Genomic DNA, 24,561 nt, shown 5'->3' with positions numbered 1-24,561 from the left:
CGATGCCCACATCTCCGTCCGCCCCGGCAGGCCAGGGGAACCTGTTTGTGTGGATGACAGACCCAGGGGTGGGGCCCCCTTTTTCTTCATGTACCAAACTGTATTCAAACGTGTTGGTGTACGCCTTCCGTTCACACCCTTCGAGAGGGAACTCCTCACGGAGATCAATACGGCCCCCGCCCAGCTACATCCCAATAGTTAGGCCTTTGTTCGGGCCTTTCAAATTCTTTGTGGATATCTAGGCGTTCTTCCTTCTGTGGACGTCTTTCTACATTTCTTCGAGGTGAAGAAGCAAGGGAAAAGCCTCTGGGTGAGCTTTTCCTGGATCGTTGGCAGGATCCTCCTTTCCCTCTTCCAGAATTCGTACAAAGGCTGGAAAGGAAAATTCTTCAGGGTGTGCTGCGCCAAACAGGACCCCACAGCCTTGGACGGCTTCCCACTATACTGGACAGAGCATCCCAAGCTGCTCAAGCCTAAGGCCCTGGATGAGCTGTCCTCTGCCGATAGGGGGGTATGTGAGGCCTTGGCTGGCCTGGGGATCGTTTTTGACACGCTGAAGCTCATAGTGTGTGAATACAACGCACACACCCTGTCCACCTATTTTGGCAGGGAGGCTCGTTTCTTGTTGCCCTTTCTTATCTGTGTTTTATTACATCACGCTTGTTCTGTTGGCCTCCTCCACCTGTTTCCCTCGTTGCTAAGTGTTCATTTGTACTCTTTATGTTTCATTTACCTACGTGCCTTGTGGATTTATATAACTGCATTGGCGGTGGGATTGGCATTCTGTGATTTGTGTGTAACTGACGCCTTGTGTTTGGTCTGGTGTGGCCTTAACTTATGTTCTTTGGTTTGTCTGAATGTAGGATCAGTGATGGATTCTTCTAAGAGGATGGTCTTGGCGAAAGTACTAAAGGCTGCTCGTGCCACCAAGGCTGGCGCCTCCACCGCCCCCGCTGCTGATCTGAACCTCCCATTATCCTCGCCCTCACCAACACCAACCACCACTGAAACTCCACTAGGCCCATCTTCACCACCTCCACGCAGCCCTAAGCACTTCAAACGCCCAATTCACCTCCACCCATCGCCGCAATCCCACTGGCTGTGGCCTCGTCTCCTGCTCCAGCCCCCCTTGACAAAGGAAAGAGGGTGTTGGAGATTCTCTCCGATGACGAAGACTCCGACGGCGGGCTAGTCTTCAAGAGGAGAAAGGTTGCTAGGGTTCCCACCCTACCAGCGGCGTCCCCACAGGGAGGGGAGTCCTTTAGGGACAATCCCCCTAGCGCCACCTCTCCCCAACCCACAATAGTCCAAGAGGAAAAAGGCGACGGGGCCGAGTCTGCTCCATCTCCACCACCAGCAGAGGCTTCTGCTGTTCCTGTCTCCGTTTCTGCTGCCCCCGGTCTAATTGCCATTCCTCTTCCAATCATGCATCTAATGAGGGGCTTCAACGGGGGATTGATGCCAGAAGGCTCCGACAGAAGAGAAGGAATGCCCTTCTATTTGGGAGCCTTCTTGGCCGTGGCCCTCGATTGGCGCGCCCAAGCCAGAAATGCCGCTTCAAACACACAAGCCCTCCAAGCCCTAGAAGCAAGAATGGCCGCTCTGGAGAAGGAGAAGGAAACTCTGGGATGCCAAAATGAGGCCTATCAAGCCTCTCTGAAGTTGGCCCAAGAGGCCAAAGAGGAGGCTGAAAGGCAGCTGGATGAGGCGATGGAGTTTCAGGCCGACTTCTACGTCCGGGAAGTATCTCTCCAGGTTCAAATAACGGACCTCCAGGACATGGCTGAGGCCTCCGAAGAGCTTCAAAAGGACTTGTAGGATCAATGCTATGGGCAAGCCGAAAAATTGGAGTGGATGGAGGAGGAGATGGCTACCCAGGCCAAGTCATTGGACCTTCTCCAGGTTGACCATGACAAGCTGCAAATCGAGGTCAGCCGGCTCCGAGTGGAGAAGGAGGCTCTGGAGAAGCAGGTGGCTTCCGGGGACTCTACCATCGAGGAGTTGGAGAAGGCCAAGAAGGCGCTCATCGATGACATGGCCGGCACCTTCGAGGAGGGATTCAAGGAGGCTTTGGCCCAGGCCGCCTGCGAGAACTCGGGGATCAACGTTTCTAATTGCGATTCCACCCACCATGTCGTTGACGGACGCGTCGTGCCCCTCGAGTTGGATGACTGAAACGCCAACTTTCAACCGCCACCTTTACCTTTTTGCGCTTTAAATTCGCTCTTGCCGTCCTCTGATAAACTTGTAAATCTTTGAACTGTTTGCACTTTTGTTGGGATAATGGGTTTTGTATAACAATTCCATATTCGTTCTTCATTTTTGTATGCTTCAATTGCTTTGCCTGTACTTTTGCTCGTTTCTTTCGCTGTGTTGGGCGATCCTGTACATCCGACGCCTTACTCTCAACGTGTACCTCAAAACCTGTTTCGCCTTCGTATCTATGAGGCCTCTGCCTCGTGAAGGCGCTGGCCGCTCCGCCATTGTTGCACGCAAAAGTCGAGACCTGCTCTGGGCCTTAAACACTTGGGACAAGATCGTATTTCAGTGCCCACGCCCATGAAGAGGCCTGTCTAACAGCGCCGTATCATCCACGGATTGTCTTAAACACTAAGGCAATCTGTCCCTTGATTCTTGGTGCTTGGCGCCCACGCCTAAGGAGAGGCCTGCTACAGCAGCGCCGTATCGTCCTCAGGGTGTCTAGAAACGCCAAACACCGGGAAGGCTCGAAGCCCCCCATGGGGTCGTTCCCTCCATGGTCTTTCCTTCCCATGGGTATCGGGGAGCAACCCTGCCAGTGGTTCACTTGGCATCTGGCGATCTCGTCTCCCTCCACAGTCTTTCCTACCTGTGGGTATCGGGGAGGTGACGCCGCTGGTGACCAGTGTTGACTTCTTCGATTTCGTCTCCCTCCATAGTCTTTCGTACCTGTGGGTATCGGGGAGGCGACGCCGCTGATAACTTACACAGGCGACGTCCTCGCCGTCTCATGCTGGCGACGCCCTCAGCGTCTTATACTGGCGACGCCTACAATGTCTTGGCGATGCCTGGTGCGGTCAACCCGTTGACTTTACCCTGGCATTGACTTTGACTTCGACTCTGGTTGACGCCTGGGGGTAGCGGAGAGCTTAAGGTCTCGCCCGCGCCATCCACGTTGTACTTCCCGTGTGGCTGATGCGACGTTCCCTCACTTGACTTGATCCTGACATTTTCTGAGCTTCTGACAAGATGCTCCCATTCTTGGCGGCGCATCGTACCCTTGGGCATTCCGTCGACGCGACGTTTTCTGAATGTTAACCAGTGACTCCAGGATCATCCTCCCATCCTCTGACACGTGGCCCGATCGCACGGTGCCCCCATTTGCGTCACTTGGTGCTCCAACTGCAATATTTAGATCTTTGAAATCTTGTACCTGCGTCTATCATCTCTGTGTTTTCGCACCCTCCTTGCACCACTACACAAAGAATTCCTTCCGCGTTCTTTCGAGTTGGCATTTTTCCTCCCGCACTCCTAACACGTTATTCTCCTTTGATCTCCTAGCTCTTTGCTCATACTTTGTGGCGGCATGTCTTCCCAGGTTCCTCCCCCTAGGGTTAACCCCAAGGACCTGTATGCATGGGCCTCGCGCGAGCTCCTTCATGAGTGCTCATGCTTGCTTTCTACCAGGGCCATAAGGGAACACAAAGGGGATTCGTGTTCCTACGATCATCGTGCCTTCGCAAAGAGGCATGATGACGACATCACCGTGCTTCCTTGCACCTTAGGGGAGCCGGTGTGCGGGGAAGAACGGGCTAACGGCGGGGTCCCCTTCTTTTACTTCTACCAGGTGGTATTCAAGAGCATCGGCGTGCGCCTGCCCTTCTCCAGCTTTGAGAGGGAACTACTGACGGAGATTAACGCTGCTCCGGCCTAGTTGTATCCTAATAGCTGGGCTTTCATCAAAGCCTTTGACATACTCTTTGGCTTTCTGGGGTGTGCACCCTCGGTTGATATCTTTCTTCACTTCTTTGAGGTGAAGAGGCAAAGGAACAACCTCTGGGTGACCTTCAGCAACGTTCCCGACAGGGTTCTCCTAACTCCCTTCCAAAACTCCTTCACAGGGTGGAAGGGTAGATTTTTCAAAGTCTGTTGCTCTGATCTCGTGCCTCCCGCCCTGGATGGTTTTCCACTGTACTGGGTGAGGGAGACGAGAGCCCTGAAGTCCAAACCCTTCAAAAGGCTACCCTTGAACGACCAGGTTGCATGCCGGATCCTGGCTGAGGCGGGAGGCTTTGACGCTGCCGCTTTGATTAGCTTGGAGTACAACGCCGAAGCTTTGGAGAAGTACATATGTATGAGAGATTACCTTAGAACCTCCCGCTCTTCATCTTTACTAGATCTTTGCATGTCCTGTCTTGTGGTGTCCTTACCATGTTTGTTTCCTTCGGTGCAGGTTCGAAGATAAACCGGCAACGGAGGTCACAGCTTACCCAGGCACTGAGGGTTGGGAACGAAGCTTCGTCCTCCTCCCATCTAGACTCCGGAGGCCACTGAAAAGTGGTCTGTTTGCGCTTTCCGCATGAGCATAGGGCATGCATATGCTTGTCTCATTCACCTTTATCTCGAACTCTATTTGTAATCTTAACTCTCTGGTGTCATGTTTTTTATTTCTGTAACGCCGCTTCATTTTTGCACACTTTCGTCTACGTTCGCTTCTTTTAACATACTGTGCGTGTTTCCTTCGTTATGTTTCTTGGCGACGCCTGCATCTGGCGACGCCCCTTTCCTGGTGACGCCTGCTCTTGGCGACGCTTATGCTTGGCGACGCATATGTTCGGCGACGCCTGTCGCCTACTTCGAATCTTTGTCTTTTATCTTTTTACCCCTTGGTCTTGCACTTCGAGTGGAAAGAAGATAAAAACTGAGGCAAAGTTTTTCTTGAACTTCTTTTTCCTTTTATTTGTGTGACCTCGTTAAAAAACCCCCGAGAGGGAAAAAAAGTGTCCCCTACAATAAGATTGTTACATGGCTGCTTACTTACATAATTCAACTAAAATAAAACTTCAAATTGGCCGCATTCCAGCTGCGCGGAATGGGATCCCCATCCAAAGTCTCTAAGTTGTACGAATCGTTCCCCTTAGCTTCGATAATCCTGAAGGGTCTGGTCCACTTGGGAGACAGTTTATTTTCTAGCTCATATGGGTGAGCCTTCCTCAAAACTAAGTCGCCAATCTGAAACTGCCGTGGCTTCACCTTGGAGCTATATTGTCGCTCTACTCTTCTCTTTACTGCTTCGGCCTTTATTCTTACTTCCTCCCTGGCTTCGTCCAGTAGGTCCAGATTCACCCGCCTTTCTTCGTTGGATTCCTCAGCCACGAAATTTTGGAAACGTGGCGAGCTTTCGTGAATCTCAACCGGGATCATCGCATCCGACCCATATACTAAGCTGAAAGGCGTCTCCATGGTGGAAGATTGGGGCGTGGTGTGGTATGCCCATACGATCCTGGGCACTTCCTCCGCCCACGCTCCTTTAGCCTTTTCTAGCCTTCTCTTTAGCCCTCTCAGCAAAACTCTATTCGCTGACTCTACCTGCCCGTTAGTCTAGGGGTGTTCGACTGATGCGAACACTTGCTAGATGCCTACCTCTGCGCACAGGTTTCTCAACTGCTGGCTGGCGAACTGGGTTCCATTGTCGGATACTAGCCGCCTAGGTACGCCAAAGCGACACACAATGTTCTTCCAAACAAAGTGTTGCACCTTGTGCGCAGTAATCTGGGCCACGGGCTCCGCCTCTATCCACTTGGTGAAGTATTCAATGGCAACAAACAAATACTTCATCTGCCTTATCGCCAATGGGAATGGACCTAGGATGTCAATCCCCCACGTATGGAAAGGCCACGGGCTGTATATGGATCTCAGCTCTTCTAGCGGCGCCTTGTGCCAATCAGCGTGTTTCTGACACTGCTTGCAACGCTGGGCGTGCCGCACACAATCCTCTTTTACTGTTGGCCAGTAGAAGCCTGCACGTACCACCTTAGAGGCTAAGGACCTTCCCCCTACGTGACTCCCACAAATGCCTTCGTGGAGCTCCGCCATTATTCTGGTGCACTCGTCGCTGTTTACGCACGTTAAGATAGGGTGGGTGAACCCGTGCCTGAACAATACTCCATCCACCAGGGTGTATCTTGCAGCATTCCTCTTAACCTTCTTGCCCTCTTCTGGTTCCGCTGGGAGAACCCCATCTGCCAAATACCGTCTGTATGGCGTCATCCAGGTGTCTCCTTCGGCTAAAGCACATATCTGCGCGTACCTTCCTCCTTCGAGCGTGTCCGCGTATGTGCTAATATGGGACGTCTTCACCGTATCTTCAGTAAAAGAACGATGACTCATTGGCCTCCCTCTCGCTGTACTAATATGGAGGACATTCACCCTGTTGTCCTCCACAAATTTTCTCGGAGCTTTGAGCGTCTCTTGGATTACTGTCCTCTGCCTGCCCCCCTTGCCTGAGCTGGCCAGCTTAGCCAGCAGGTCAGCTCTGACATTTTGTTCTCGTGGGACATGTATTAGCTCAAGAGCGCTAAACGCTCCCTTCAGCAGTTGGACGTACCTTAAATACGCCGCCATTTGTGGGTCTTTTGCTTGGAACTCACCCGACACTTGTCCCGTAATCAACTGGGAATCATTTTTCACCAAGAGGTTCTGCGCGCCCATCTCCTTAGCCAGGAGCATTCCTGCAATCAGAGCTTCGTATTCAGCCTGATTATTACTTGCCTTAAAGGCGAAGCGCAGAGCTTGCTCAATCAAGACACCATTGGGTCCCTCCAAGACTATCCCCGCACCACTTCCTTGCTGGTTGGAAGAGCCGTCGACTGAGAGCAACCACTGCGAGCCCGCCTCCACCTCTTGTTCGCCTCCGGGCGAGAGTTCTGCCACAAAATCTGCATACACCTGCCCTTTGATGGATCCTCTAGGGTCATACGGGATGTCGAACTCTGACAACTCCACCGCCCAGCGCACCATCCTTCCCGCTACGTCAGGTTTCTGTAATACCTTTTGTATAGGGAGGTTCGTCATCACCACCACTATAAAGCTGTAGAAGTAATGGCGGAGCCTCCTGGCCGAAAATACCACGGCCAACGCTGCCTTCTCCAGCGCCTGATATCTCGTCTCCGGGCCTTGTAAAGCCTTACTGATGAAATATATGGGCTTTTGAATTTGGTCCTGCTCCTGGACCAGCACAGAGCTAATTGCTCGCTCTGTTACCGCGAAGTATAGCCGGAGGGGCACGCCCGCTACTGGTTTGCAAAGGACTGGTGGCGTTGCCAAATACTCTTTCAACTTGATGAAAGCCGCTTCGCATTCGTCAGTCCATGCAAAGCGACTATTTCTTTTGAGGCACTGGAAATAGGGGTGCCCCTTTTCTCGTCCCGCAGAAACGAACCTTGATAAAGCTGCCATTCGCCCCGTTAGCTGCTGCACTTCCTTTACTGATGTCGAGCTCCGCATGGCAATAATTGCTGCGCACTTATCGGGGTTCGCCTCTATTCCCCGCTCCGTGAGCATGAATCCTAGGAATTTACCGACTTCCACCCCGAAGACACACTTCTCGGGGTTCAGCTTGAGGCGGTATTTCAATATGGTGACGAACAACTCCTCCAGGTCCGTCACGTGCTACGTCCTTCCCTGTGATGCCACTACCATATCATCTACGTAGGCATACACATTCCTCCCTAACATAGGTGCTAGGACCTTGTCCATCAGCCTTTGGTAGGTGGCGCCTGCGTTTTTTAGCCCAAAGGACATTACCTTGTAGCAGTAACTGCAAGTTTCTGTCATGAACGCAGTTTTACTCTCGTCTCTTGGGTGCATTTTGATCTGGTTGTATCCCGAGAATGCATCCAAAAAGCTAAGAACCTTGCAACCGGAGGCACTGTCCACGAGTGCGTCAATGCTGGGTAGTGGGTACGAGTCTTTCGGGCACGCTTTGTTCAAGTCCGTGAAGTCTACGCACATTCTCCACTTCCCATTCGCCTTTTTCACCAGGACGACATTGGCCAACCACTCAGGGTATTGGATTTCCCTGATGTGACTAGCACTCAGCAGTTTTTGTGTCTCTTCCCTTATCACAAGTTGCCTCTTGTACCGTCCCGTATCCGGGCGTTGACAAAGTCAAGGTCAAAGTCAACGTCGGGGGTCAAAGTCAACGTAAGGCGTCGCCTAGGTGAAGGGACGCCAAGTGCCAGCGTCGCCAAGAGGAAGCGTCGCCAAGGTAAGGCGTTGCCTAGGTGAAGGCGTCGCCCAGTTAAGGCGTCGCCCAAATAGGGCGTCGCCAAGGTCAAATGTCACAGAGGCAAGGCGATCACAGTGTGGCTCCCCGATACCCATGGGTAGGGAAGAGCATGGAGGGAGCGACGCCGTGGGAGGGCCTAGTGATAGCACCAGTGTAGGGCAGCCTGACTCGTGAAGTACCCCTGCCGCCCCAGAGACGCCTTTGGGACAGATACGACTCAAGAGGAGGGTCACGCCCAGGGTAGCCAGGTGCGGGGTACGATAGGAAGGCAGATACGCTCTCAAAGTGAGTGACTAGATGATTGGGGGCATGAGTTGGCACCCAAAAAGTCACCCCTTGTGCAGTAGCGCTCCCAAGCAGGAGGACTCACACGAAGAAACGCCCCCAGATGGGGTCATGGCGCTGTGAGGCCCTCCACGTGTACAGCAGCCAGGTCAGAATAGAAACGTCATTTAGCCAGGTACCAGGTAATTAAAGTCATTTAATACAGTTTCCGTTTCGAGCGTTTAAGGTACTGTAAAGGCTCCTAAGCATTTTTAACGTCTTAAATGCGCTACGTTTTATAATTAAATGCGCTAATTAAATGCGCTACGTTTTATGATTAAAGGCGCTTTAAATGCGAGGGTAGTTTAAATAGCGCCTCAAATGTTGGGAACGGGGTTCGAACTTTTGGCAAATTTTCCAGAAACTCTCTAATTGCTTGCTCGAGCCTTGAGGTTACGTACAATGGACTGGGGAAAGATCTTTGCCAGAGGGAGAAAATAGACACTAGACATAGTTTTCCTTTTGCCACCTTCAGAGTACCATACGCGGTGCTCCGATACGGAGGTGCATAGTTTTTTGGTGTTTCTTGCTGGCTGACTTGAGTGTCGGAGTGCAAACGGCCGCTAGGGCGCCCTTTTTGTCCTTCTTTGCAGGAATCCACAGGTAACCAGTGGGAAGGAGTCCCTAGCTGACGGTTGAGCTCGCGCACGAAGACGTCCCAGGTCAACCGGACGGAACATTTGGCGCCCACCGTGGGGCCGATATAAAACATTGGTCCCATCGCAAGTTTGAAAAGATCTATCAGGTCACGATAACGATCGAGAAAACAGTGAAGAAAGGCCACCACTAGACGAGCTACCGCACGCGCTACGGGAGAAGAAATGTCCATGCAGCAGGTCCTAGAGATAATGAGGGGGCTATAGGATGATATGGCAGAGTCAAAGATAGATCAAGAACGCATGCAGGCGGATCTTGACGCCTCGCATGTGAGGAACGAAGAGCTCCGACGCGTTAATGAGGAGTTGCGCCGGGGTCTGAGGAACAACCAGGGGCAGCGCGAGAACGAAGAGATGGAGCATCTCACCCCACCAAGGGAATTTTCCACTCCCTTCTCGCTGGAGATCCTAGAAGCGGCGATCCCCAACACCTTCGCAGGGCCCAAGGCGATTTTTACCGGGATGGAGGACCCCGAGGCGCATCTCACGGCGTTCCACACGCAAATGGTGTTGGTAGGTGGCTCTGATGCTGCAAGATGCAAGCTCTTCATGAGCACTTTGACAGGAATGGCCATGGATTGGTTTATCAGCCTTCCTAGCGGCCATATCACCTCTTTTCAGCAGCTGTTCCAGTTGTTCAGAGAGCAATACCTGGCGAACAGGGCCCCGCCGCCGGTCTCCTACGATCTGTTTGATGTGAAGCAATACCAAGGGGCGAGTTTGAAGGAGTATATCAACCGCTTCGGGTCCCAAGTGGTGAAAGTGGGCACGACGGAGGAACCCATGATTGTGTACGCCTTCAGGAAAGGCGTGTGTCCCGGCCCTTTTTGTGAATCCATTATTCGCAATCGCCCAAGAACTTTTGCTGAAATTCGGCGTCGGGCAGTGGAACATATCGCCTCCGAAGGAGAGGTGTTCGAGAAGCGAACCAGCGTCGTGCCCTCACGCCCGAGGGCACACACGCGGGTTCAGCCCGTCAGGGTCAACGAGACAACGACGGGAAGGAAGAAGTCAGAGGGGAGACGCCCCTATGAAGCCAGAAAACCCCAACCCCGGGGTCCAGCAGGAGGGAATCGCCCAGTCAGAGAGAGGGCGAGGCCGGCGAGATACAACTTTGTAGTGGAGTTGAAGGACTTGATCGCCGTGCCTAATATAGCTAAGAGGTTGAGGCGACCGGCAAAAACTGACAAGGTGTTAGGGCCACGGAAAGACTCTTGGTGCGAGTTCCACGAGGCTTTTGGTCATCACATTGACAATTGCTTCTCGCTGGGTTACCAACTTGATGAGCTGGTGGGAAGTGGGTTTCTGAAGGATTACGTCACCGAACCCGCCGCGACCGTCGCCTTGCCGGCACCGACAGAGGAGCAAGCGCACGAGATGCCCGTTCTCGGCGAGGTTCACACCATTGCTGGGGGTTTTTCCGGCGGAGGACCCACCGCCTCCCAGCGAAAGAAATACGCAAGGGGGTCAACTCGATCGAAGAAAGGATCTCGGGTGAGCCGTGGGAATCGGACCTCGTATTCACGAGAGGGGATCTTCGAGACGTGGTGCCACATGACAATGACCCCGTGGTCATTTCGGTTGTCACGGCTGGAAGAAAGGTGCACAGAGTTCTTGTCGACCAGGGAAGTTCAGCAGACGTCATGTTCTGGTCTACATTCAACAAGTTACGGTTGTCTCCCGACCTTCTGAGGCCCTACACAGGGTGCCTGTATGGGTTCGCGGATAACCAGGTGGAAGTCCGAGGCTACCTGGAGTTGAGGACTACGTTCACGGATGAAGAAGCCTCGCGTACCGAAAGCATCCGGTACTTGGTCGTGAACGCCAACTCCGCCTACAACATTTTGTTGGGCAGACCGGCGTTGAACAGGCTGAATGCAGTAGCCTCCACGCGCCATATGAAGATGAAGCTGCCGGACCTCAGCGGCAAGGTGATAGTTATCAAGTCGGATCAGGAGGAGGCACGGAAGTGTTATGAAAACAGCCTGAAAACGAAGAAAAGCGTGTTTATGGTGTTTGAGCGTCCGCCCAGTGCGGACACATCGATGGTTGAGGCGACGCCCCCCGGGACAACGCCTGACGAGGCCACACCCGTTAGAGTGACGCCCGAGGTTGATACACTCAACTCCAAGTAGCCTCAGACTTCCACCTGGTTATCCGCAAACCCATATAAGCACCCTGTGTAGGGTCTCAAAAGGCCGGGAGACAATCGCAACTTGTTGAATGTCGACCAGAACATGACATATGCAGAGCTTCCTGGGTCGACAAGAACCCTGTGCACCTTTCTGCCCGCCGTGACAACTGAAATGACCACGGGGTCGTGCGGCACAACATCCTGCAGATCCGCCCTCGTGAACACGAGGTCCGACTCCCACGGATCACCTGAGATTCTTTCTTCAATTGAGTTGACCCCCCTCGCGTATTTCTTTCGCTGGGAGGCGGTGGGTCCTCCGCCGGAAAAGCCACCAGCAATGGTATGGACTTCGCCGAGGACAGGCATCTCGTGTGCTTGCTCTTCCGCTGGCTTTGGCAGGGCCGCGGTCGTGGCGGGCTCTGCGACATAATTCTACAGAAACCCGCTTCTCACCAACTCATCTAGCTGGTAACCCAGCGACAGGCAGTTATCGATGTGATGACCGAAAGCTTCGTGGAACTCGCACCAAGAGTCCTTGCGAGGCCCTAACACCTTGTCAGTCTTCGCCGGTCGCCTCAACCTTTCAGCTATATTGGGCACGGCAATTAGATCCTTCAACTCCACCACAAAGTTGTACCTCGCCGGCCTTGCCCTTTCCCTGGCCGGGCGATCCCCTCCTTCTGGACCCCGGGGCTGGGGTTTTCTGGTCTCATAGGGGCGTCTCCCCTCTGGCTTCTTTCTCCCCGTCGTGGTCTCGTTGACCCTGACGGGTTGAGCCCGCGTCTGCGTTTTCGGGCGTGAGGGTACGACGCTGGTGCGCTTCTCACACACCTCTCCTTCGGAGGCGATATGTTCCACCGCCCGACGCCGTATTTCAACGAACGTCCTAGGGCGATTGCGAATAATGGATTCGCAAAAAGGGCCGGGACATATGCCTTTTCTGAATGCATACACGATCATAGGCTACTCTGAAGTACCAACTTTTACTACTTGGGCCCCGAAACGGTTGATGTATTCCTTCAAGGTCTCCCCATGATACTGTTTTACATCAAACAGGTCGTAGGAAACTGGCGGCGGAGCCCTGTTCGCCAAGTACTGCTCTCTAAACAGCTGCGACAACTGCTGAAAGGAGATGATATGGCCGTTTGGAAGGCTGATGAACCAATCCATTGCCATCCCCGTCAAGGTGCTCATAAAGAGCTTGCATCTCGCAGCGTCGGAGCCGCCTACCAACACCATCTGCGTGTGGAATGCAGTGAGATGCGCCTCGGGGTCCTCCATCCCAACAGCTGGGCATTCGTGCGGGCGTTTCAAATTGTGTGCCCACACTTGGGACTACCGGCCTCGGTAGATGTGTTCCTTTTCCTGTTCGAGGCCAAGAACCCTGGAGATCGCCTTTGGGTGAGCCTGAACGGAATCGCTGGGAGGTCGATCCTTTCTATCTTCCAGCAATCTTACAAAGATTGGAAGGGAAAATTTTGTCCAAGTGCGTCAAAATGACCGAGACCCTTCGCTGCTCGACGGCTTTCCCTTTTACTGGGTGAACAAGGGAAATAAAGAGTCCAAGGGAAGCTTCAGAAGACCAAGAAGTCCTGACAACATGGGCGAGCTGGACAAGGACCTATGCCTCTTCTGGAAGAGCGTGGCAACCGCTAACATCACCTTTCCCACCTCTTCAATCATCAACTTCGAGTTCCTCGAGAGCCAACTCGAAGCTCACATAGGTTAGCACTTACTTCGACCTTTAGGTTTCATCTTGTGCTGCATCTCTGTTTCCTGTTATTGGGCGTCCTGTTGGTCGCACACCAGATTTGGTTCTTATTTCCTGCGTCATTTGTCTGTCTCGTTTGCACATGTACCCATATGTTTTACCTTTGTCCTTGCGCTTACTTGTATACTTTTGCACTGTGCAGATCTCATGCTGGGTAAAGGCAAGTTAGCTGAATTGAGGGCGCTCGCCCAAACACACGGGTTGGCGTCGGGTTCCCAAACTGTGCCCAACTCAGTAGTGGAAATCGCCGCTGCTCAGGGCAGATCGCCCCCTCAAGGCCCAGCTCCTTCAGAAGCATTGCCCGCTCAACAACGAAAGAAACTCATCTTAAGGAAGCCAAAGAGGAAAACTCCTCAGGTGGTCCAAGAAGATGAAGAAGAGGACGATGAGGCAACCGAGGATGGCCTCATCACCAAAAGGAGAAGGGTGGCACCTTCTTCACCACCTGCTCCACCTGCTCTTCCAACACCAACACCGCCTTCTCCCCCAGCTCCAACACCAACACCGCCTTCTCCCCCAACTCCAACACCGCCAGTTCAAGCAGTACCTTTGGCGGCTGCATTTCCTGCGGTTGAGGCTACCGAGCCCAACTTCATGGAGAACCCTCCGAGCGCCTCCACGCCATTCGTGTCCGCTGGAGAGGGTCCTCCCTCAACCACCTCAATTGCTGAAGCTGCGCCAGGTGGGGATGAGGGCGCTCATAACTCGCCAATAATCATCACCGAGTCCCCCACGTCACCACCATGCGAAGAAGTCCAACCTCAACCAATTCAAGAGGGCGGTGGTGAGAGCCAGCACCAGGCTCCTTCAGCGCCTCCACCAACAGCAGTTGCAAGCCTTCCCCTCGCGGTTAAAGGGATCTGGGGGCCCTTCACAGCCAAACTCAAAATGATGGCAGAGGACCTCCCCTCCATCATATCAAAAGCTGTGGAGAGCTCTAGCAAAAAACTTCAGGACGATATCTCCGTGCTCCAAGAGGAGAATCGCCTAATAAGGATCGAGGCGGAGAAGTTGTCTTGCAACCTTATGATGGCGGAAATCGAGCATTCGAGGGTGGAGGACGCCATGAGCACTGAGCTAAGGGTGGCGCGTAAGGAGGCCACCGATCTGCGCCAGAAGGTGCACCTCCTAGCTCAAGAGAAAATTGAGCTGGAGAGCAAACTGGTTCCCTACTGTCTCAAGGTGGCTGACCTGGAGGCATCAATCAAAGCAGATGCAGCCAAGGTAGAGAGCCTTGAGAAGAGGCCAGTCGATCGGGAGGTCCTCTTAGGAAAAGTCGAGAAAGAGAGGGATGACACCGTGGCTGAGCTCGCCGAAGCCAGAAAGGAGAATGAAAAGATCGCTGCAGAGCTGGCCCAGGTACAGGAGGAAAACAAGAAGGTTGCTGAAGACCTCGTCCAAGCTCGTGAGAAAACTGAAGAACTAAAGAAACGAGCTGATGAGCTAGAACAGCAAACCGAGGGGCTGAAAAAGCAAACTGAAGAGCTCGAGCTGAGCTCCGCCCAAATCCTCGCTGCTGGGTTTGACGCCGCCCTGGAGCAATTTTCCTGCCAGTACCCTGATCTGGACTTCTCCATGGTGTCACTAAATAACGAAGTGGTGGATGGGAAGATCGTTCCTTCTGAAGATTAGCTACTTCCCTCCATCACTTATCTGCCTATTTGCTTTGTACAAACTTTTGTAATAACTTCCTTTCTTTGTATTTGAACTGATGCCACTTTTATCATAGATTTTTCTGCTTCTTCATACGATCTCTCTGTTTGCCTTGCTTTTCCTTGTAAAAAATCGCTTAAACGAAATTGACTTAGTATTTCTGCGAGCGCAACTGTTCACTAACTGCTTTAAACTATCAACTTTCGAACGATAGCATTCTAATAACTTGTGAACTTTAAGGTAATGAACCTCAGCGCGAAACCACTTACTAAACAACGAGTTTCAACCCAACTGATAGTTTAAGACATAGTTCACCTGATCTTCCCCATCAAAACGGGTCTTAACTCTTGCCATTGCTTGAATTTCTTCTGATCGCCAAAGAGTCTTGGCGATACCAGCTTTCTCTTGCCTTCATATCTTGGCCATTGTTCCCTCATTTGGGGGTAGAGGCGCCTTTCGGATCCTTCTCTACCTTCCCTGAATTGCAGAGCAGTAAGCCGGATAGCTAGGTGTTCTCTTCGAACCTACCTTAGCTATCCTTTAAACTTCTTCCACCCTCCACACCGTACCTGAACTCGTTCGAGACGAGAAGGATTTTATCTTGCCTGAACTCGCTCATCGGCGAGAAGGTCTTTAACTCGCCTGAACTCGCTCATCGGCGAGAAGGTCTTTAACTCGCCTGAACTCGCTCGACGGCGAGAAGGTCTTTTATCTCGTGCCTCTACATTGCCCCAGGGGTTACATCTTCTCTCCCCTGGAGGCACTGAGGACTTTTTACTGGTGCCTCTACATTGCCCCAGAGGCTACATCTTCTCTCCCCTTGAGGCACTGAGGACTTTTTACTGGTGCCTCTACATTGCCCCAGAGGCTACATCTTCTCTCCCCTGGAGGCACTGAGGACTTTTTCTCTTTCTCGCCTGCACTCGCTCGACGACGAGGAGGTCTTTATCTCTTTCTCGCCCCAGGACGCGCGAGGGCGTTGAGGTCTTTAAAACATTGCTGGTGCCTCCGATCGCCGAAAGACGATGAGGACTTTAACTTTAACTGATGCCGCCAATCGCCGAAAAACGATGGGGACTTTTAACTTTAACTGATGCCGCCAATCGCCGAAAAACGATGGGGACTTAGAAACTTTTTAGAAAACATGCAACATAACTTTAAACTCGCCTTAAATCACATTCGAGTGACAAGGTCTTTTTTCAAAACTTTCGCAACAACAACAAGCATGCAATCTAAAACACTTTAAACTTCGAAAACTCTTCTTTATTGGGTAGCCTCATTAAAAACCCTCCTTAGGGAAAAAAGAGTGCCCCCTTCAAACTGTTTTAACAGAAAGCTTGCAAACTCTTCGTGTTTGTTTTTACTTACAAAGCTTTTAACTGTAATATAACTTGAGGTGCGTGGCGTTCCAAGTGCGAGGAATCGCCCCTCCTTCCAATGTTTCTAAGCGGTAGGCGCCGTTCCCGAGCGTCTCGGTTATTCTGAACGGTCCCGTCCACTTGGGCGACAACTTATTCTCCATCTCGTACTGGTGGGCCTTCCTCATCACCAGGTCGCCTTCTTTAAACTGCCTTGGCATCACCTTCGAGTTATACCTTCGTTCAATCCTTCTTTTCACTGCCTCAGCCTTTACTCTCGCCTCCTCCCTGACCTCATCCAGCAAATCCAGATTCAGCCTTCTTTCCTCGTTCGAGTCTTTCGCTACAAAATTCTGGAATCTCGGCGAGCTCTCTTGGATTTCCAATGGAATCATTGCGTCGCATCCATAGACCAGGCTAAACGGGGTCTCATTGGTTCCTGACTGCTCGGTGGTGTGGTACGCCCAAACTATACGGGGTACCTCCTCAGCCCACGATCCCTTGGCTTTTTCTAGCCTTCTCTTCAACCCTCTCAGCAATACCCGATTGGCTGACTCTACTTGGCCATTTGTCTGAGGGTGCTCGACGGATGCAAATACTTGTTGAATTCCCACCCCTTCGCACAGCTTCTTCAACAGGTGACTTGCAAACTGAGTCCCGTTATCTGACACCAGGCGCTTGGGCACACCAAACCGGCACACGATGTTCTTCCACACAAAGCTCTCGATCTTGTGTGCGGTGATCTGGGCCACTGGTTCTGCTTCGATCCACTTGGTGAAATATTCAATTGCCACCACCAAGTACTTCATCTGCCTGATCGCCAATGGGAAAGGTCCCAGAATGTTGATCCCCCATGTATGAAACGGCCAAGGGCTGTAAATCGACTTCAACTCCTCGGGAGGCGCTTTGTGCCAATCGGCGTGCTGTTGGCATTGCTTGCAACACTGTGCGTACCTCTTGCAGTCCTCCCTCATTGTTGGCCAGTAGTAACCTGCACGGAGGGTTCTCGCGGCCAGAGCTCGACCCCCGACGTGACTTCCGCAAATCCCTTCATGGAGCTCAGCCATGATCCTTGTACATTTCTCTCCGTTCACACATTCCAGGAGTGGGTGTGTGAACCCAAACCTATACAACTCGCCATCAATCATCGTGAACTTGTTGGAGTTCTTCTTTATCTTCCTGGCCTCCGTCGGATCCAGTGGGAGAAGGCCATCCGCCAGGCATCGCTTGTACTGTGTTACCCAGGTGTCTGGCTCATGGGTGACGCAGACCTGTGCCACGTTTACCTTCTCCTCCCGACATACTCTTATTCTCGGCGATCTCAAGGTCTCCTGAGTTAAAGACCTGTGACTCCTCGCCGCTTTCTCCGTCGACTTGCTTATCTGAAGAACCAGGTGATCTGCCACAAATGCTCTAGGCGTCTTCAGAGTTTCTTGGATCACCGTCCTCTGCCTACCCCCCTTGCCTGAACTGGCGAGCTTAGCTAGCAAGTCAGCTCGGGCATTCTACTCTCTGGGCACATGGACCACTTCGAAGGAGGCAAAGGAACTCTTCAACTCCCGCACATACTCTAGGTAAGCCGCCATTTGTGGATCCTTGGCCTGGAACTCGCCTGTTACTTGTCCCGTGACTAACAGCGAGTCACTCTTAGCCATTAGCACCCTAGCTCCCATCTCCTTGGCCAGCAAGATTCCGGCGATGAGCGCCTCATACTCTGCTTGATTGTTGCTGGCTTTGAAGGCAAACCTCAGGGACTGCTCAATCAGCACGCCGTTGGTCCCTTCCAAGATTACTCCAGCACCGCTACTCTGCTGGTTCGACGATCCGTCCACCGAGAGCACCCAACAAAAATCATCCCCCTCAACTCGTGTTGCTTCTGACGAGAGTTCGACCACGAAATCAGCGAAAATCTGCCCCTTGATCGGACCTCGGGGCTCATACTTGATATCGAACTCCGACAGCTCCACCGCCCACTTCACCATCCTCCCAGCTACATCGGGCTTCTTCAGAACCTTCTGGATGGGCAAGTCGGTCATCACCAGTATTGTGAAACTGTGGAAATAGTGGCATAACCTTCTCGCCGAAAAAACCACTGCCAGTGCAGCTTTCTCCAAGGCCTGATATCTCACCTCCGGGCCCTGCAGCACCTTGTTGACAAAATAAATAGGCTTTTGAGCCTGGTCCTGATCCTGGGCGAGCACCGCACTCACCGCCCTCTCAGTCACAGCAAAATACAACCTGAGAGGGGTCCCCACCAGCGGTTTGCACAAAACTGGCGGGCTCGCCAGGTACTCTTTAAGCTTGACGAAGGCCTTTTCACACTCCTTCGTCCAGGCAAACTTGTTGTTTCGCCTTAGACACTGAAAGTACGGATGGCCCTTCTCTCTGCTGGCTGATACGAAACGAGACAGGGCGGCCATCCGTCCTGTAAGTTGCTGCACATCCTTCACGGTAGCCGGGCTCCTCATCGCCAAGATGGCAGCACACTTATCAGGATTGGCCTCTATTCCTCTTTCGGTTAAGAGGAATCCCAAGAACTTCCCCGCCTCCACGCCAAAGATGCACTTCTCAGGATTCAGCTTTAACCTGAACTTGGCGATCGTGGTGAACAACTCCTCCAAGTCCGCAACGTGCTTGCTCTTCTCTGGCGAGGTCACGACCATGTCATCTACGTACGCTTTCACATTCCTTCCCAGCATTGGTGCAAGTACCCGATCCATCAACCTCTGGTACATGGCCCCCGCGTTCTTCAGCCCAAAGGGCATCACCTTGTAGCAGTAGCACGATCTCTCCGTCATGAAGGCGGTCTTCTCTTCATCCATGGGATGCATCTTTATTTGATTGTACCCCGAGAAGGCGTCCAGGAAGCTCAGCAACTTGCACCCTGCAGCACTGTCAACCAGGGCGTCTATGCTTGGCAAAGGATACGAATCCTTTGGGCAAGCCTTATTCAGATCAATGAAATCGACGCACATGCGCCACTTCCCATTGCTTTTCTTCACCAGCACAACGTTGGCCAGCCACTCAGGGTACTGGACTTCCCTGATATGGCCTGCAGCGAGGAGCTTCTGTGTTTCATCCCTGATCGCCTACCTTCTCTCCTCGTTGAACTTCCTTCTTCTCTGTCGCACTGGTCTGACCTGGTTGTCCATTGCTAGATTGTGGCACAAGAAGTCGGGGTCAATTCCCGGCATGTCTGAAGCAGACCATGCGAAAGCATCCAGAAGCCGCCCTATCACCTTGGCAATCTGGTCTTGGAGCTCAGCCTCCAAGGATCTTCCCAACTTGAAGACCTTCCCCCCGATCTCCCTTTCGAGCCATTCCTCGACGGGTTTGGGTCTAGCTTCCCTGGCAATCACCGCCCTGGCGATTCCCAGCTCCCTCGCTTCCTCTGGGCGGTTCCTCGCCTCTTCTTCCCGCTCGGCGTTCTCTCCCTCAGCCTCAGCATCCATCATGGCGACGTCGCCTCCGGCAGCCACCTCCATCGCTGCACCAACAACCCGCCACTCTGTTGGCTTGGGCTTCACACTGGGAGGCGGCGTCGTTGTGATGTAACTCACTGACCTCTTGTTTTTCAGGCTATTCTCATAGCACTTCTTCGCTTCCTTCTGGTCAGATTTGATGGTGATCACCACCCCTTCCATCGATGGCAACTTCACCTTCATGTGCCTGGTCGAAGGCACAGCTCCTATTCTGTTGAGTGTTGGTCTTCCCAATAGAATGTTATATGCTGAGGGAGCGTTCACGACGAGGTACTTGATCTTCTCCGTTCTCGAGCCCGCCTCATCCGTGAAGGTAGTTCTTAACTCTATATACCCCCTGACCTCCACCTAATCGCCAACGAACAAACGCCTTCCATAGGGCCTCAGCTGGTCAAGGGGCAACTGCAACTGTGTGAAAGTCGGCCAGAACATCACATCTGCCGAGCTTCCTTGGTCCACCAGAACCCTGTGGACCTTCCTTCCCGTCGCAACAAGCGAGATGACTATTGGATCGTTGTCATGAGGCACAACGTCCCTGAGATCTTCCCTTGTGAACGTGATGTCCACGTCTAGCGAGTGGTCCTTGAACATGTCCACCGTCATCACAGACCTCGCATACTTCTTCCTCTGTGACGCGGTGCATCCACCACCCGAGAAACCTCCCGCAATGGTGTGGATCTCTCCGTGAGTAGGCATCTCGTGCTGCTGAGCCTCACCACCTGCTGGCTGGGAGCTCAACGCGCCCCCCGTCCTTCTATCTAGCAAGTAATCATTTAGGAACCCGCTCTTGACCAGGCCGTCGAGCTGGTATCCTAAAGCCAAACATGAGTCCACGGTGTGGCCAAAGCCCTGGTGGAATTCGCACCAGGCGTCTGGCTTTGGTCCCAACACCTTGTCGCCAACCTTCTCGAGTGCCTTAAGCCTGGCTGCTATATTGGGAATGGCGATCAGGTCCGCCAACCCCATGACAAACTTATGCTTCGGCGGGCGATTGTACTCCCTGGGGCGCCCTGGGCCCCTGCCCTTGTTCTTCCTTGGATCATAAGGATGGCGAGTCCTTTGATCCCTCTTGGCCGCCGCTATCTCCAGCACCCTCTGTGGCTGGATCCTGGTCTGGGCACGTGGCCTAGCGGGGGCCACGCTTCCCCTCTTCTCGGCGACCTCACTTTCTTCGGCGATGTGGGCCACCGCAAGTCGCCTAACCTCAGCAAACGTGGCGGGGTGAGCCCTGATCAGCGCCTCGCAGAAAGGTCCCGGCAGCACGCCCTTCTTGAAGGCGTAGACCAACATCTCTTCGTCCTTGGCCGGCGAGCGGACCATCTGCGCCCCAAAACGATTCAAATAGTCCCTGAGGGACTCTCCCTGGTACTGCCTTATGTCGAACAGATCATAAGACACCCTAGGCGGCGCCTTGTTCACTATGTACTGCTCGACGAAGATCTTCGAAAACTGCTGGAAATTGGTTATGTGACTCGTAGGCAGGCTCACAAACCATTCCAGCACTGTCCCTTGGAGCGTGCTCACAAACATCTTGCAATACACGGCATCCGATCCTCCTGACAGCATCATCTGCGTGTGGAACGTGGTGAGATGTGCCTCAGGATCCTCCACACCGGTAAAAACATCCTTCACGGGTACTACACTCGCAGGGATAGGCGTGTCTGTAATCGCCTGAGCAAAAGGCATGGGGAAAACGCGAGGCGGCGTTGACGGCGCGACCTCTTCAGCGACTGGGCGCCCTCGCTGCTCCTGAAGAGCTTGGCGCAATTCCTCAGTCACTCTGCTAAGCTCTTCATTCCTGGCCTGAGAGGCGACCAGGTCCTCATGCATCTTTGCCTGCTCCATGCGTGAGGCTTCCATATTCGCCTGCAACGCACGCATGATCTCCACCATCTGCGCCATAGCCATGGCGCCTTCAGCAGCAACTGGCGCAACTGGACTTGAACGGTTGCTTCTCATCTTTCTCATGAAAACTTGACAGATCACAAAGAGCGACGAACAACACCTCCTTCAGCAACGATCGATCCAGCAATCAATCGGTCAGAGCTTTGCAAACTCCGAAGAACTTCAAGAACACAGCCTCAACAGCAAACCTTCACAGAAGCTCACAACTCCACCACAAACCACCGCTTCTTCCGCGAAAATCCGAACGAACGGCGAAACTTAGATCTCACCGATTAAAACTTGCGTAAGCAGCGAAAAACCTCACCTCACCGAACAAGAACTCAAACGAACGGTGAAAAACACAAAACTACCGAACAAAGCTTAGATGAACGGCGGAAAATGGTTGTACGAGCACAAAACCACACAAAAACTGCAGAAACTTCCAAGAATTCACGCTGTGGATGGGAACAGGTTTTACACGGCCCCACGGTGGGCGCCTGATGATCCCGCCTGTTGACCAGGACGCAAGAACTTTGCCTCGTCAGATCTGGATTGACTCTGCGTCGTGTTAGCTTCGGTCCTTCGCCTTGATTCGCCTCAAGAACCTGCAAAAAGACAGAACGGTGCCGCTGCGTCCGATCACGCTCCGACGCCCAAGTCAGGTACTGAACCACCAAATACTAAGAGAAGAACTCAAGAACTCTCTGGAACCGTGCAAGATTCTCTCTCAGCGTACTCTAGTTCTCGCAAGCGTAAAAGAAGTAATCTAAAACGCGCGCGTACCTCAGAAGTTCGTTAGAAACTCTTATATACCTGTGCACTTTCTCTCTCCTGACAGTTACACATCTGGACACGTGGCTCGCATCCAGCTGTACACGTGTCACCATCTGGAGCATCCTTGACTTGGGCGTCACTTCTTACTCTTCAGGCTTTTTGGCTAAGTTACTTATGCATGAAACAACTCAGCGCACAGCTGCCTTGGAGCGTGATCCCTTCTACGTGGTGAGTACGGGTGCCTTCATACACACCTACCCTGTGGTCTCGCCGGCCGTCTTCATGATCTACTTCACTTGCTTCATCGTGCATGCTCGGGTAAGCTGTTCCCCGACCTCAACCTCTGGCTAGTTGGGGAATGACTGCCTGACGGCTTCATCCTCTGCCTCGAAAGCCTGGAACAAGCTCCACTGATCCTTCGGCGATGTCCTCCTTCGGCGATCTCTGATCATTTGGTCGCCTGGGTTTACATCTGGCGACTTCATCATAAACCTAGTGACTGCCGGTTAAGGTATGCTAGAGATCGAAGCACACCAACTTAAAGACTGGCGACTACACGAGCCCCCCGATCTCCTTCCCTTCTGCCAGCCATGAGCCCCGCTCAACACGCCTACATAATAGCTCGCTGCCACATCATTACCTCCGACTACCTGGGCGGTACACTTATAGAAGGAGTTTGCTGGATTTTGAGAATTGGAAGAACACTTCACGCCACTTGGTTCCTTGATCCAAGATAAGTGATGGAGTGCCGCCACTTGAAGCTCACCATAGCTCACAAGATAAGGCAAAGGAAGAAGAAGACTCAAGACTCACAATTTCTCTCCAAATTTGAGTATAGTCTCTCTACTATCAAATTCCAATCTGAATTGTGAAGGACCTAAGCCCTCCTTTTATAGGACTAAGCGCTAGTCATTTACATAGCTTATTCCCTAAGCTACCCAAAAAACTCCTAAGATCACACCCCCCTTACTAAGCTCACTCCCCAAGCTTCTAGAATTTGTTAAACTAAAGCCTAAAGATGCTTTTACAAAAGAGGTGTCTCATGTTTCCCTCTAAGCACCTTTCTAAACATTATTCTATATTATTTACAATTTAAAAGAAACTATAAAGAGAGATATTTAATATGAAGCCTATTATTTGAGAGTTTGTAGACTTCTTTATCTTTAGGCTTGATCTTCTCTTTGACTTCTTTTGATTTGTGAGAAGACTAGAAGGAAGAACTTCAAATGTGTAGGTGAAAATCCTCTTCCTTCATTAATAAAATCCTCTCCTAGCGGATATCCATCATACTCCCCGAGTTGGAGAGAATTCGTCCACGAATTCAGTACTCCTGCATAAAACAAAGTCAGTTTGCTATTATATAAGAGAAGACAAGAAGAAATGGGCAAACATGACTTATCACTTTGAAATTGTGGGAGTTCAAAAAAAGATGGTCTATACACAGACCATGTTGGAAAAGATTGTTTAGGAATGATATTATTTGGTAAAATAGGAGATATGAAAAAATCATCCTTAACATTCTTTATCCAATATGGTGCGGAAGTAGGAACCTTAGGTAATGAAAATGACAAAGAAGAAGAAGACCTTGTAGGCGTAGCACGAGTCAACAAAAGTGATTTAGTTGAGAAGGTATTAAGACTCGGTTTATCATGTACTTCAATTTCCTTTTCATTTTCTTTTTGAGTTTCTTTGGGATTGGTCCTATATGCTAGACGATGTGGTAAAGAAACCCTGGGCATTAAGTCTATTTGGTGTTCAATCCCTTTTAGAGGTGGTAAGCCTTTAGGAGGATCTTGAATCACATCTTCATAGTCTTTTACCAAATTGTCCAAACATGTGGGACTATCCTTAGCCGACTCACAGTCAATAGTCCTAGGAATAGCTAAAAAAATAGGCTTTTGAGTAACTATTACCCTTTTAACTTGTTGTGTGGACATGAGAAGGCTTCTCTTGGAATTTTTTATATCATTTTCTTTCTCTCTCTTTTCTCTCATTTTAACTTGGTCCTCATAAACTTCCTTTGGAGAGAGAGACTTAAGAATGACTTTGTGCCCATGGAAGTTAAAAGACATTTTGTTGGTAAAGCCATCATGAAAAACTTTTCTATCAAATTGCCATGGCCTACCTAAAAGAATATGTGTGGCTTCCATTGGGACAACATCACACAAGACCTCATCTTTATATTTACCAATGGAAAATGTAATGAGGACTTGCTTGTTCACCACTAACTCACCCACCTCACTCAACCATTGTAAC

The sequence above is a fragment of the Phaseolus vulgaris genome, chromosome 8 (assembly GCF_000499845.2).
Source record: "Phaseolus vulgaris cultivar G19833 chromosome 8, P. vulgaris v2.0, whole genome shotgun sequence".
Taxonomy (NCBI): domain Eukaryota; kingdom Viridiplantae; phylum Streptophyta; class Magnoliopsida; order Fabales; family Fabaceae; genus Phaseolus; species Phaseolus vulgaris.
This window is presented reverse-complemented; position numbering follows the sequence as displayed.